This window comes from Myxocyprinus asiaticus, chromosome 5, assembly GCF_019703515.2.
Source record: "Myxocyprinus asiaticus isolate MX2 ecotype Aquarium Trade chromosome 5, UBuf_Myxa_2, whole genome shotgun sequence".
Taxonomy (NCBI): Eukaryota; Metazoa; Chordata; class Actinopteri; order Cypriniformes; family Catostomidae; genus Myxocyprinus; species Myxocyprinus asiaticus.
Genome location: NC_059348.1, coordinates 21,087,545 through 21,104,334, shown reverse-complemented (window position 1 = coordinate 21,104,334; position 16,790 = coordinate 21,087,545). Strand labels below are relative to the sequence as shown.

At 38.6% G+C, this 16,790-nt stretch overlaps 1 protein-coding gene across 2 annotated transcripts in view; it reads right to left on the bottom strand.

The window, feature by feature from the left end:
* LOC127441241 (choline transporter-like protein 5-A) overlaps positions 1–16,790 on the bottom strand; it is a 108,501-nt gene that overhangs the window by 90,978 nt on the left and 733 nt on the right. The gene's annotated exons all lie outside the window — the stretch shown is intronic.

The window sequence follows — 16,790 nt, the reverse complement described above, 5'->3', positions numbered from 1 at the left end:
ATGCATCTTATCACGTGGCTTGTTGAGCACGTTGCCACAGAGACATAGCATGTGTGGAGGCAACCATGCTCAACTCACCACGCGCCCAACCGAGAACGAACCACATTATAGCGACCACAAGGAGATTACCCCATGTGACTCTACCCTCCCTAGCAAACGGGCCAATTTGGTTGCTTAGGAGACCTGGCTGGAGTCACTCAGCACACCTTGGGATTTGAACTGGCAAACTAGCAAACTCTAGGGGTGGTAGCCAGCATATTTTACCACTGAGCTAACCAGGCCCCCCAAAAATTGTATTCTTGATGATAATTTTTGTATTGTTTTCCTGTACAAAATATCTAAAAATCTTTAAATCAAGATCAATTTGATTTCTTGTTTTAGAAACAACACTGCATGAGATATTTAGGTTTTTCAGAGAATGTATTTTTAACATGTGTATTTTGTTTTACTGTACTGGCAGAGTTTTTATAGTCAAAACAAGTGAAAACAATCTAACAGTGCTGAAGAAGTAATCCAAAGTATTTAGAATACGTTACTGACCTTGAGTAATCTAACGGAATACATTACAAATTACATTTTACAGCATGTATTCTGTAATCTGTAGTGGAATACATTTCAAAAGAAACCCTCCCAGCCCTGTACATAGTGATAAGCATAGCAACATGTTAGCTGTGAACATGAAACATTTTAGATGCAGTGTGTTTGCTTTGCAAACAGAAATGGCTGCAATAATAATGCACAATGTAATATAGCTATTTCTTTTTGTTCAAATACAGCCATATGCTGGGCAGTAATGGGAAATTCCTGGACTGAATTTGTAAAGGTTGTGTGACTGCAAAAAAGGGTAATGTATGAATAGACTGAGTAGAGCTAGTAATTGTCCTTTCTCTCGATGCATGTGCGAAGTGCATTTAAGTCCCAATTCTCCACACAAACAGACATGGCTGACATACTGAATCAGTTCAATGAATAAATGCTGTGTCTACACTATTGAAAAAAGGTCAGATTACCAATACTTCAACCTCATGGGATGATTGTCCAACTGCACTCGGTTTTGTCTTATTCTGAAGTGACAAATTCACTGTGGTATGCTGCCCAAAGTAATCTTCTCCTCTCTTCCCCTTCAAGAAATCTTTTTTTGATATAGACTAACCATCCTATCAAAGAGAACTGTGATTGTACAATGTCCTGCTTGAAGCTGAAATAGTGCCAAGCTCGTTCTAATGCAGCAAGGACGATGCATAAGTGAGAGGAAATTGTGTGTCACCTCAAACAAATTTCCTTTGGTTAGGAAGCACTGAAGGAACTTTCACTGCAGGGGTTCACCCTGAGACAGCTGCAGTTGTATATGTAATGCACTGCAGTATGTGTTTAGGGTTTAAATGCAGGACACCTTGAGGATGGGTTCATTTTAAATTGATCCTAAAAACAATGACCACACTTACATTCACATGAAAATTCTGATTAATATGGAAATTTGGACATACTACAATTATGCATGCATCCTTTAAACGTGTTAACTCAATTGCCATAACCTACTTAAAAAGGGAGTTCGCCCAAAAATGAAAATTCTCTCATTATTTACTCACCCTCATGGCATCCCAGATGTGGATGAATTTCTTTCTTCTGCAGAACACAAATGAATATTTTTAGAAGAATTTCTCAGCTCTGTTTGTAAATGGGTGCCTTAATTTTGAAGCTCCAAAATCCATAAAGGGCAACATAAAAGTAAGCCAGACGACTCCAGTGGTTAAAGGTGCTGTAAGCAATTTAATCGTTCTGAAGCTTTCACGTGACTCAGCCGTTGAATTAGCCACGCCCCCTCATTCCAAAACCCCACCCTCCAAAATCATTTTGAGACCAAAACCAAGCAAAAGAACAGCATTGTTTGTTCCTGTGGCTGTCAAATTCAACAGTGGCACAATAGCACCCTCAACTGATGAATCATAGCCTCAATGATCCGCATCAAATACAACTATATGAGAACGAGCAAAATGATTGACAGGTGAAAAGCGTCAATGTCCACGGTCCGTGGACACATTTTTGTTTGCTGTTTACAAAGTCTACAGCTGTCACAGGGACCTGTGAGATATCTCAGGACACTTATTTAATTAATACCTTTAAGGGAGTAGGAACATTTTTTCCATACTTTTCCATGAAAACATCGCTTACAGCACCTTTAAAGGTGTCAAGAATTGGATTTGTATTTTATTGTGTATTTTATTTCCATAAAAGTTTTTGTGCCTCTGATTCAAATGCTCTGATTTTTGGGGCGTGTTCTTGAATACTTCAGTGTAAACGCCCACTGCTGTGATTGGGTAACATCTTTACATGTGGATAAGTGTAAATGCCCCCGCAATTACGCGCATGTGGGGTTGTTTTGAAAACTTCGGATGGTTAAAAAAATGACAAACGGAGGAATTCATCCATACATGTTTGAGCCTGATCCCGAATTAACCCCCTCCACAAACACCATGGATACTGCAGTCTGTGACAGCGTGGTAAGTTATCACTGTAATTTACTTGTCTATTTGTGTAATAGGTATTACTTTTTATTGTTGTTTAAACCAAGATGTTACACAACTGTGTGTATCTTGTTACCTAGTTGGGGCATTTTCCAACAGTGAAACATTTCCATGTTTTACAAATGCTGAGTAATGCATGACGGTACCAAATAAAGTGTAAATACATGGTGCTATCACATTTATAACTGCGAAAGGATACACTTACCGTGCAACATGTAAACGTATACAGGATACATTCACCAGTGTTTGTCGCACTGTCATTCGTCATATAATCATCTTTCATCATATATTCAGTGTAGTGACAAACGCGTACGTTGCTCATTACAACGAGTCATGTTCTGAAGTGATATGATCGGTGTGGGTGAAAAACAACCCTAAACCTAAATATGACAAGGCATCCTATGCTTCAAAAATGTGCGTGCTGCACTAATTTGCGAATTGCGGGTTGGCTGACGAGTCTTAAATAGTTTTTAACTGCCTCATTCTTTACTAACAGCCTTTTTGCAAAATCTTTATTAAAGTGCGACAAGTTCACAAAACACATTTTGAATTTTGGTGCCATTTTTTGCCAAGAGCACTGGTTAATTTCTGACTGCAATGTATATTTTAAGGCACTGTTATAAATGTCAATGGAACATCTTATGCAGCACGTTACTCATCTTTCTGTGATTTCATGTGTGTTTGTGCAAGGTTGTTTTTCCTCTCAAGTCTATTCCCTGAAACTTTCCTGTCAAGGCGTTTCTGAGAACCCATGTGGAAGAAGGATTGTAATCGGTGCAATTTTGGACAGAAGTAATTTTCCCTTTGCCTGCCTCAAAGCAGGTTACCCAGAAAGGTAGTGCTTTTGTTTAGTGCTCAAGCTGACAGCACCCAGCAAAGTAGGACGAGATTGCTTCTTCAGGACGAAGGAGCTGACCGGAACACAGTGAGTCAGCTGCACTGTGTTCCACGCTACACTAACTTAAATACACACTCACCCGCACAAACCCCAACTGTGCACACTTCAAATGAGGCTCAACCCTTACCAAGAAGTAACAGTACCATGGCATAATCATAGTATCAGATGGTAATACTATGGTACTTTAATGCATCCCATGATTCTGAATGATTAGTATATTCATGCACCTTGGTGTTTACATTGTACCCCATGGTACTTTAAAGAATAGTATGATACTATCATGGTACTATGTGCAGTGATAGTTTTTTTCCTGTCCACTAAACACAAAAACCTCCAACGGTACCATGGTATTGTACTTTGATACAGCCCCATGTTTCTGAATGGTTATGATCATGTACCACAGTATTAACATGTTAGCGTACTCCAAGGTACAGTACTTTATATAATACTATGGTATTGCCATGGTACAGGTCCAGAAAACATGGTAATACCATGGTACTTTTTCTTTCCTGAACATTGTAACACAAAAAATTCCCACGGTACCATGGTACAGAGATGGTAACAGATGGTAATACCATGGTATTTTTATATAAACAGTACCATGGTACTGAACAGTTACAGACATGTACCACGGTATAAACATGGAACACCTAGGTATTTCAAGAATACTATGATGTTGCCATTGAACACGTCCAAAAACATGGTAAAATTACTGTACTTTTTGTTAGTGAATGATATAACAAAAAACCCTCCAAAACCCTTTTATTCAATTTCATTTGATCAATAAAGGACCATTTGTCAATACTGGCAACTAGACCTATGACGCAGTTTTGACAATGAGATGTTGGACTAATGTACATTTAGCCAATCATGGCAAACCTCTTCTGGCAAGCCTTTGTTAACCAAATAAATTTGCTGCTAATACATTTCACCCAAAGTGACTTGCAATTTATCTGCCAGCAATTACAATATCTGTGAAAGGATATGGGTTATTTACCCCTCATTCATATTCTGTGAAACAAGTCATTTTAATTATTCAAGTTAGATTAATGTATACTGAGTGAAATCATTAAATGTTGTTCATCAAAAATGAATTCACTCACACTCAAAAGCAGAACGCTGCCTCACTTTCAGCAGCCTGCCATTTGTTTTTATAAGCAGGGCCTCCTTGTGTGAGCGACTCTAAAACAGGAGACCTTACATATTCATGATCTCTGGAGTTTATCTCCCATGCCAGGACCCATAACTGAGTCAGGTGCTGATGCCTTCAAATTTAACTACAGGGAGGCAGTGAGCTATAGAGTGCCAGTTTTCAGGGGAGGCACACTGCTGCTATAGCCTCTAAGAGTTTTTCACTGAATTATGTGTGAGGTTTATACTAAACCAGCTGCAGTTCTGTGAGGATGAAGAAAAGAGAGGGTGGATGGTAGTTAACAATTCTAATGATACTTAACTATATAGCAAGTCATACTATTATCTTACCGCATTAATAATGTAACTTTTAATTTAGTTCAATTTTGAGGGCTATTATGTCTTATGGAAATAGTGAGCAGTACTTATCCTGTAATTACACCTAAATAGCACAAGCTTTTACACAAAGATACAACCAATATGGTAGTGAAACTGAAGACCAAATGCATTGTAAACAGTAACATTGCTTACTTCCTGAAACTTCAGATAAGATCTACAAGCCTTTACAGCTTTGAAGAGAAACCATTATCTCTTACTAATTGTTTTAGTGCTGTAGTTAAAGTCACATGAATACATCTCCCTGGTGATATTTTGCACACTTTATCAGTGCACAATATTGCTAAGATTTTTTTTTTCTTTATTTTAACCTCCTGAGACCCGAGCGTGACTGCTGTGTGCATTTTCCATTTTACCTTTTTTATTTGTAACTAGTAGCACCTAATAAATAAGCAAAAAAAAAAAAAAGAAAAAAAAAAGAGGTAATAGTTTTAATAAAAATGTATGTCCACATATGTGGACAACAGGACAAAGTTGTGAAATTTTAAATAATACCAAGCTATCGAAAGTCAGATTTTTCTTTTTCTTTTTTCCCATCAAATTGTTTACTATATTCCAGGAATGTTGATTATTCATGTTTTTCATAATTCAATGTTACAGACAGATGATTTTCTTTAAAGCTAAATAAATAATTCTTATTCAAGGTAATGAATAAGAATTCATTTATAAGTGAGCAGGAAACCGCGCACCCTGAGGCCACGTTCATTGTGACCGGGGACTTTAATAAAGCCAGTTTAAAATCAGTCGCACCAAAATATCACCAGCACAAATAGTTTCAACACACGAGGGGACAGTGTTTTGGATCATTGCTACCCTCCGTTCCGGGATGGCTACAAATCCCTCCCCCGCCCACCATTTGGCAAATCGGACCACTCTTCCATTCTGCTTCTGCCCACTTACAGGCAGAAATTGAAACAGGAAGCACCCACCCTCAGAACGATCCAGTGCTGGTCGGACCAATCAGACTCTACGCTACAAGACTGTTTTGATCACACGGACTGGGAGATGTTCCGGTCCACCTCTGATGACGACATCGAGCTTTACGCTGATAGCGTAATGTGCTTCATCAGAACGTGTGTAGAGGAAGTGATTCCGACCAGAACTGTACGAATCTATCCGAATCAGAAGCCATGGATCAATAGCGATGTTCGCGCGGCACTTAATGTGCGGACCTCCGCTTTTAATTCCGGGAACGGAACAGGACAGTTTAACACCACCAACTCTAGAAGCATGTGGCAGGGAATTAACATCATCACAGACTCTAAAGGGAATAAAAACTCCGCCATGAACACTGCTGCCTCTCTACCGGATGAGCTAAATACTTTTTATGCTCGTTTCGAGGGAAATAACACCGCCCTCGCGGAGAGAGCTCTCGCGGCTGAAGCTACAGAGGTTAGTTCACTCTCCGTCTCTGTAGCGGATGTAACCCGATCCTTCTGACGGGTGAATATCCACAAAACAGCGGGCCCAGACGGCATTCCGGGCTGCGTCATCAGAGCGTGCGCGAACCAGCTGTCTGGTGTTTTTACGGACATTTTCAACCTTTCCCTCTCTTTGTCTGTAGTCCCCACATGCTTTAAAACATCCACCATTGTGCCTGTTCCAAAACAATCAAAAATAACTTGTTTAAATGACTGGCGTCCTGTTGCTCTGACCCCCATCATCAGCAAATGTTTTGAGAGACTAATCAGATATTACATCTGCTCTGTATTGCCACTCAATCTTGACCCGCTGCAGTTTGCTTACCGCAACAACCGCTCCACTGATGATGCCATTGCATCTACAATACACACTGCTCTCTCCCACCTGGAAAAAAAAGAACACTTATGTGAGAATGTTGTTTGTAGACTACAGCTCAGCATTCAACACCATAGTGCCCTCCAAGCTAGATGAGAAACTCCGGGCTCTGGGCTTAAACAGCTCGCTGTGCAGCTGGATCCTGGACTTCCTGTCAAGCAGACGCCAGGTGGTTAGAATAGGCAGCAACATCTCCTCATCACTGACCCTCAACACTGGAGCCCCGCAGGGCTGTGTTCTCAGCCCACTACTGTATTCCTTGTACACACATGACTGTGTGGCAACACATAGCTCCAATGCCATCATTAAGTTTGCTGATGACACGACGGTGGTAGGTCTGATCACTGACAATGATGAAACAGCCTACAGAGAGGAGGTGCACACTCTGACACACTGGTGTCAGGAGCACAACCTCTCCCTCAACGTCAGTAAGACAAAGGAGCTTGTGGTGGACTTCAGAAGAAAAGACAGAGAACACAGTCCCATCACCATCAATGGAGCACCAGTGGAGAGAGTCAGCAGCTTCAAGTTCCTGGGTGTCCACATCACTGAGGAACTCACATGGTCCGTCCACACTGAAGTCGTTGTGAAGAAGGCTCATCAACGCCTCTTCTTCCTCAGATGGCTGAGGAAGTTTGGAATGAACCGCCACATCCTCACACGGTTCTACACCTGCACTGTGGAGAGCATCCTGACTGGCTGTATCTCCGCCTGGTACGGCAATAGCACCGCCCACAACCGCAAAGCACTGCAAAGGGTGGTGCGAACTGCCAAACACATCATCGGAGGTGAGCTTCCCTCCCTCCAGGAAATATATACAAGGCGGTGTGTGAAAAAAGCTCGGAGGATCATCAGAGACTCCAGCCACCCGAGCCATGGGCTGCTCTCACTGCTACCATCAGGTAGGCGGTATCGCAGCATCAGGACCCGCACCAGCTGACTCCATGATAGCTTCTTCCCCCAAGCAATCAGACTTTTGAACTTTTGATCTCCCACGATCAAAATACATCAGCCCTGCACTTTATTACTCTTTTATCTCACACCGGACTGTCATAAATTATATTACTATAATTATATTTGTCTCTCTTAACAACTGACTATCAACCGACAGCCTGAATGTCAATACAGTACAATACTGTACATTCTATATATATATATATATATATATATATATATATATATATATATATATATATATATATATATATATATACTTTTTATATATATATTTAATTTTTATTGAATAATGTGTATCTATACAGTAAAAAACAAAAACAAAAACAGCGTATTGTATACTGTACAGTGTATGTTATTATTTGTATACTGTTGAGGGTAATTATGTGTATAACAGATGTTTAAATTGTGTTGTGTTAATTTGATGTTATTGTAAATTGGTATATGTCTCATCACTGTCACGACTGCTATGTTGATCGGAACTGCACCCAAGAATTTCACACACCATTGCACTTGTGTATATGGCTGTGACAATAAAGTGATTTGATTTTGATTTAATGACCAGCATCATCCAATCACCGCCAACCATGTTAAAATAAAATGTAGCATTATAAATTCTGAATTTATGTACTGATTACCATTTTTATGATCCAAACAATTCCCAAATGGATAAAATCAAGTCCAACCCTACATTTTTTTTTTTTCCCCGTTCCTGCCCGATGTCCCACTCCTGCTGCTATGTGTCACTGAGTGATGTCTACTAATTGCTGCCTGTGCCAGCCAGACATCACTTCAGTCTACTACAATGGACATCACAGAGGATGAACTGCTGCCAAACCCAACCATAAGACATGGGATACTTCACTGGCCACTGCCTGAACCTCTGACTAAGAATGAACTTCACTTAAATGAACTGCTACAAGCTTCCAGCTGGACTGCAAGGTACACCTCACTGACCTCAGCCTGCATCATCTTGGTCATAGTCATTGTTCCCTCTAAGTTACACGTGTGCACTTCTGATGTTGCTTCTACGCAGACAGAAAAAAAAAATCAGATGACGGACTCAAGTGTGTGGGAAAACCTAGAGATTTTCTTGAATCAGAGCTAAATGCACGCTCAGTGTTTCAACTGGAGTCCATATGAATGTTCTTTTTTCCCAGTATGGAGCTCAAGCTTTGCGTGAAATCTTGTGTGTAAACAAGGTGGAAATACACATTACTGAACCACATTTACCGTGGGTCGTGAACGTTATTGGTGAATGGGAAAATGCAGCTGCACACCCGAAACGTTAAATGCGCTTCATGTTCAATGCTCGTCCCGTGACTGATTAACATAAACAGTCGCTTATGTCTTACGTGAATGCAAACAAGTGCAACAAATCAGGTATGTGTGATTTTAAATAATACCAAGCTATAGTCTTTTTTTCATCAAATTGTTTATGTGATCTTCACATAAGATCTTATTATCAGATCTTCACATAAAACTTTGCAGTGCAAACACTAATGCAGCCACACAGATCTACTGCTGTCTGTTATGTTGTTCACTGATACTTGAAATAAGGGGAAAAACATGTCTTACATACAAAAGTCATCTTTTTGTTAAAAATCAAGAAACTGATACTAATAAAAATACTGTAAAATTTAAATCCAAAAGGAAATGTGTATACTCAGGGCATTCATTACTTATATTTTTAAATAATTTAATTAGATTTTTTTTTTTTCTTGATCTATACTTGGAAGCACATGTAACTTGACCTGTCCGCAGCAAGAGGTCACAATGTTAAACTGCCAAACAAAGTGTTTACAAATGTAACAAATTCATAAATATAAAAATCAAATGAAAGGTAGGGATCAGTAAGATACCAAACAATACATAAAGTAAACGTTATATTTTCCATAAAAAACTGCCTATCAAAATTGTGTCCCACTTTGTGTCACTTATAATCCTGAATAAATCAGATAATGTCATGGTCAGCTATGACAGCCACTTCCTATATATATATATATTACACACCAAAGTGGCATTCAACTGATCACAATGTATAGTCAGAACATTAATAACGTGAAAATTACTATTACAATTTGAAAAAACTTCTTAAACTACTTCAAAGAGTTCTCATCAAAAAAATCCTCCATGTGCAGCAATGACAGCTTTGCAGATCCTTGGCATTCTAGCTGTAAGTTTGTCCAGATACTCAGGTGAAATTTCACCCACACTTCCTGCAGCACTTGCCATAGATATGGCTGTCTTGTCGGGCACTTCTCACGCACCTTACAGTCTAGCTGATCCCACAAAAGCTCAATGGGGTTATGATCCATAACACTCTTTTCCAATTATCTGTTGTCCAATGTCTGTTTCTTTGCCCACTCTAACCTTTTCTTTTTGTTTTTCTGTTTCAAAAGTGTCTTTTTCTTTGTAATTCTTCCCATATGGCCTGCACCCCTGAGTCTTCTCTTTACTGTTGTACATGAAACTGGTGTTTAGCGGGTAGAATTCAATGAAGCTGTCAGCTGAGGACATGTGAGGTGTCTATTTCTCAAACTAGAGACTCTGATGTACTTATCCTCTTGTTTAGTTGTATATCTGGCCTTCCACATCTCTTTCTGTCCTTGTTAGAGCCAGTTGTCCTTTGTCTTTGAAGACTGAGGTGTACAACTTTGTATGAAATCTTCAGTTTTTTGGCAATTTCAAGCATTGTGTAGCCTTCATTCCTCAAAACAATGACTGACTGATGAGTTTCTAGAGAAAGCTGTTTCTTTTTTGCCATTTTTGACCTAATATTGACCTTAAGACATGTCAGTCTATTGCATACTGTGGCAACTCAAAAACAAACACAAAGACAATGTTAAGCTTCATTTTACGAACCAAATAGCTTTCAACTGTGTTTGATATAATGGCAAGTGATTTTCTAGTACCAAATTAGCAATTTAGCATGACTACTCAAGGATAAGGTGTTGGAGTGATGGCTGCTGGAAATGGGGCCTGTCTAGATTTGATCAAAAATAATTTTTTCAAATAGTGATGGTGCTGTTTTTTTACATCAGTAATGTCCTGACTATACTTTGTGATCAGTTGAATGCCACTTTGGTGAATTAAAGTACCAATTTCCTAGTGAAACAGCAAAATCTGTACATTATTCCAAACTTTTGGCCACCAGTGTGTATGTGTGTGTGTGTGTGTGTGTGTATATATATATATGTTCTGCCCAATAGAAATAGGATTTGCTCAGCAGGAACAAAAGTTAGAGGGAACATTGGCCATAGTCTTTGAAATTATTTTTGAATTACAGCCCTTCTTGTCTGGTGCTTTTCTCTGTGTGACTCTTGTTATATTAGTCTGTGTTGTCAACTTGTAGAGAAAACAGTTTAAAAAAAAACAACAACAACAAAAAAAAAAAACAGTTACATTCATGGATATATTTTCTGTATACATTTTAAAAGTACTCCTAAAACTCTGCAAATGAATAAATACATAAGAAAATAACACAAAAAAAAATAAATAAATAAAAATAAGCTCATATGAGGATGTGAAATATTTCCCTGTTCATACAGCAAATAGAAGTCTCTCAGAGTTCATGTCCTGTGTTTACCATCCCTATAGTCCTTGACTTGCAATAAATCATGTCATGTGCATAAAGTCTCTGTATTTGCATCTTCTGCAGGATAAATATTTTAAATGTCTTTCATTGTTAATACATATCATTCCTCTTTTAGAAGGGGCAGACAAGAGCTATGTTTGAGAGAGCGAGTGAGTGAATACACTCTTGTGCTTGGACTGCTACAATATTATGTGCTTTCTTTAATCCCTTGAGGGTGGCCTTCAGTGTTTGCTAGTACTTCATTGATTTAGCAAGAGTAATCCCACTCATCACCCCCTCATCCCAAGGGGTTAGGGGGTATGAAGGTTAAATAAGGTACCATGATTAAAATAGTGTCTGTAGTGGTCATCGGTGTAGCATGTGTAGCTTCTGTATGCTAAATTTATAATTTTGCACTTTACATTGAAGGGAACAACCAAAACTTTTGAGGTGTAGTAGGTTTAAGTCAACATGAAACTGCATTTGCAACCCATATTACTTCCGTAATGTGAGTATATCTGTGTGAAATGGAATTTTCAATGTAAAGTCATTTTTTATTTGTATAGCGCTTTTCACAACACACCATCGTTTCAAAGCAGCTTTACAGAAAATCATGCTTTAACAGAAAATTAACCTGTAATATCTGTGTGTTAAAGTCCTTAATGTGTGGTTTAATTAATAACATGATGCCTTCAAATTTAATTATTATTCTTTTGGCCCTCAGTGAGCAAACTAAAGGATGACTGTGTCAAGGAACACAAAACACCTTAATATGTAGTTAATGGAGAAAAATAACCTCAGGGGAAACCAGGCTCACAAGGGGAGCCAGTTCCCTCTGGCTAAACAGCATGAACAAGTTGTTCATGTGGAACATGAACATTGTTTAAATTAGTAAACTGAGATGTTGGTGGCCAATGTATAAACTGAAGGATTTTGTATGAACTATAAGATTAATGATTAAGTGTCTTGAAGACCATCCTGAATTAACTTCAGAAAGTGCACATAGATGCATTGTCCTTAGTAGTTTAGCTGATGAAGGCTGTAGTTGCCATTCATTTATTGTCTATGTTTTCCATTAAAAGGGAGTGTAGTCCATCCTATGCCCAATGTTCCCTCTAACTTTTGTTCCTGCTGAGCAAATCCTATTTCTATTGGGCAGAACCTTCGGCGAACTGAACAAAAATTTATATTTAAATAACATTGAACATTGGACACTGAACATGAAGCACATTTAAACGTTTGGGTGTGCAGCCTCATTTTCAATGTGTATTTCCACCTTGTTTGCACACAAGATTTCACGCAAAGCTTGAGCTTCATACTTCATACATAATCTGAGTCCGTCATCTGCACGGACATTTTTTCCATCTGTGCAGAAGAAAGATCAGAAGTGCATGGCCGCACACGCGCACAGCTCAGAGGGAACAGTGTTTACTGTGGCAAACTACCAAGTAGCAAATCATTGTTCACAATTGTCTTCAAGCCTTTAAAAGTTCCCATGTCCTAAGGAATCATTATGAACAAGTTATTTTTTGGTGATTGCTTTATTCATTGGATGTGTACTGTGTATCTTCACACGTGTACGTCCTTGGTCTGATTTGCACAAGCTGGGAAGAATGCCCCAGATTAGAAAAGCACTATGCAGCAGCCCAAAGGAAGCTGACAGTCTGGATTATCTACTTCTGACAGCCGAGGAATGTAACTTTCTGACTGTGGCTACGGCAAGATAAGAGTTGGCTGACAAAAAATAATTCACATAAATTTGCTTTCCTCTCCTGTATCTTCAGCCAGAGTGCCAGTGATGGTTAGCAATGGTGACTGCCAAAGAATGATAATGTTTTTATAGTTGCTGCAGGAGGAGAGTGATGAGGTGGCATTTTGATACTAAAATAGGCTAAATGCACAATAGGATGACCTCTAGTATACTTTATCAGTGGCAATCAGGAGAATGGCTAGCTCTCTTATAACACCTCCTGAACATTTTTACAGTGGAAATGAAATGCACTACTACCAAAAGATACTGTACCATCAATCAACCTATGTTAGAAACGATAAAGAGGGTATTTATGCCTAATTCATAATGTTGTCTTTGAAGCCCAATTCAGCCATGTCATCCTCATGCAGTAAGCTCTACTTAACATCGACAAGCTGAAACCCTTGAAATGGGGTTGTCTAGATGGTACCTTTTGTTCTGTGAAAAATATTGTGAGATTTGCATGCAACTTTCATACACTGTGTTTATTTGGGACCCTTAGGAACAATACCCCTACTCCTAACCCTAACCCCACCCCTTATCCTGACCTTTTTAGCAGCAAATGCGATTCTCGCAGGAGTTTTACAGAACAAGGTTCGCAATTTAGACTTTGCCATGACATGGCTTGATAAGTGCAGTTTTGGGGGGGGGGGGGCTTAGCGTGATGGATGCCACGACTTGGGGGCATCCCTGCAGCCAGGGCCCATGGTGCTTCAGCCCAGGTAAGTCTGTGCGTTAATGCGGCCCTGTATACAACCTGTATATGACCCTCTGGACAAGAGTAATTTTTTTGTCCATTTTCCTCGAAGAAAAAGTATTGTACACATTTAAAATGTACATTTATTCAAATTAATTTTGTGTTTTAGGAGTAGACTAGCATTTACAATTGGCTACTTACTAACATACATTAACTAAAACCTCTAATATTAATTTATTTCATGGGGTCTTTATAAACAAAAACATAAAAAATGTGAAAAGAAATTCCATTAGTGCCATTTTAATGCAAGAACAGAAGCAGTTCTCCATTCTTTCGGATACTATTGGTTCTTTCAGTAATCACCACTTATGACTCTCTGTACAAAAACGAACCTTCAGAGGCTTATGTTTCAAACATTAGTTGCTCTTACTCCTGACCATGAAAAGGTAATTGTCTTACATGTAACATTTCTCATCTTGGCAGTGATTTTTCAGAGAGGTGTGGAAAAGACACCACTTACTGATGGCACGTCATGAAAATTTTATTCTCTGGTCCCAAATTTGCCCTGTTGATTTATTCATGGTCTTAACTGCAGCCCGACTAAAAATAGGTCCTTCTTGTTTTTGCATAGTGAAGGTAATGAAAAGAGCATTAGCAAATTTGCTGAATTCTGACACCAGAGTTCCCCAACAATCTCTTTCACAATGATCTTGCTGCCTCAATGATGGATGCCAAAAAAACTAAGGATGCAAATGTAGGTTTTTTCACACCAAGTGACCTTTTCTCAGGGTTTTGCTCCCAACTTGCATATTTATTTCTTATAAATATTACATGAGTTTGCCTCACTTTGGCTGATCACATTGGCCAGCTGGCTCCTCCTGTGTGCCATATACAGTATATGTGCACTAACAACACTTTTAGGGTCTTTTAATTCCAATTTATTCATTCAAATTAATACATCCCACAATTACAATTAATTAAAAATTAAGGTACAAGATTACCACTACCTTTTTAAACTGTTGCCTTCTGGCCAACAATTCAGTGCTCTGAGCACAAGAACAGTTTTTCCCTCAGGCTATCCATCTCATGAACAGTTAAAACTGCCCCATTGAGCAATAATTATGTGCAATTCACAGTTTAGTCTTTTTATATTCATCCAACACATCCAACCTCTTCTGCCATTACATTCCCTTGCACTGTATATAACCGATTTGTATTTAAATTTGCACCATGTGTGTGTAATATATATATATATATATATTATTTTACTCCACTTTTGTTTTATTCTATTTTTATTTATTTATTTATTTTTTAATTAAAATATTTTTATTATTATGTATGTTGCTCTATTGTATTGTTTTGCACTGGAAGCTCCTGTCACCAAGGCAAATTCCTTGTAAGAATACCTGGCAATAAAGCTGATTCTGATCCTTCTGATATTTAGATTACAGCTAAAACATATGCATCTTGTTTGACTGGTTTTAAAAGGATCAAGCACCAGGCAAGCTCCATTTTAATCTCCCTGACACATGAGAAATGGTGTCAAACTAAAGTGATTTGGTAGCAGCAATGCTAAATGACAATGACTCTAGAGAGTTTTAATGTTGTTGACAAAAACACGAAAGAGTAAGTGTTACTTTTATTTAATGGAGGCTCAGTACAACATTACAAATTATTCCAGTGAGGAAAAATAAATGTGGTCACAGATGTGCAGCCACAGAGAGCAAGATTAAAACAAACAATAACAGGTCCTGAATCCTTGCCTATTCAAGCTGCTATAAGATACAGTGGTGTGTAAACATTATACATGTCCACTTGCACACCTAAATCATGCAAGTTACACTTGTTTGTAACTCTGTGTTACTAATTTCCTAAGATTTATGCAGTTTTGACAACTGATTTACACAGTCTGAAGAAGTAACTGCTCAACTAAACATTTGTGCTCAACATAACATGGTTTTGGACATGTACTGTGGTTTTCTTTGAGGTACCTTTAAGTACCATGTAAATACTATGGCAATATGATCACACAAGAGGTCGGCAAGTTGTTTACAATACTTCCGTCACCCTAGGATATGCCACATTATGCCGGCTCACTGACAAGCACCATCTCCCATCAGACATGTTTGCATCGTGTTTACCTTCCCCTGAGGTGTTACCAGAAGCGTGTTGCATCAGCAGTGTGGAGACCTGGATTTAGATACCATGTTGAAACCAGGAAGTAATCGCATTCGCATTATCAGCGATGAGGGAGATTCGGAGGTTGCAGTTTTCCCTCTAACATTGCATTTTTACTCCACTAATGGTTAGCTTTAGGGTTTGGATTGGGGGTAAGAGTTTATATGCATTTCTGTTCACTTTATCACAGGCTGTAAAGCTGAAACAACTTGCTTTTGGTGCCCCTCTGTGGACATTACACCCGGAAAATGGCACTCACTTACCTCTTTGGCCACTGGGCGCAGTTTCACATATCTGTAAGCACAGACTGAATTTAGCTAAAGAAAAGTCAACCTACTCTTTTCGATTTCACTGTGAGATCAGTCTGACTATGGAACAGTGCATTCAGTACGATGTTATTACCACTTGATACATCACTGTACAATGGCAGTGCCACAGTACTTTTTGTAAGGGTTGCAATGTCTCTGGATTCAAATTCTAATATTTTGTTTTCTGACAACTCATCATATTTGATAACATACCATGTTCATACATTACTACATTTATGTACAGTAATGTTCAAACACCCTAATCCTTGGGTATTAGTAATCTAGTTAGCAACAATGATTTTAAAACCTAAACATATCAAAGTATGTCAGCTGCTGGATAAACCTGAAACTGCATTTCAGTGATTAAACCCTATGGGAATCTACAAACCTGCATATGCAATTATAGTTCATATATGTAGGTATATATGTGCATATTCAAATTTCACTATTAATTGGGAAAATATTTTTTTTTACCTGTATGAATACTGCTCAACCAACCAAAACACCTATTATTTCTGCTGACCAACAACACTACAAAACAGTATTGTCTTTTAAAACACTTAAATACTTTGCGTGATA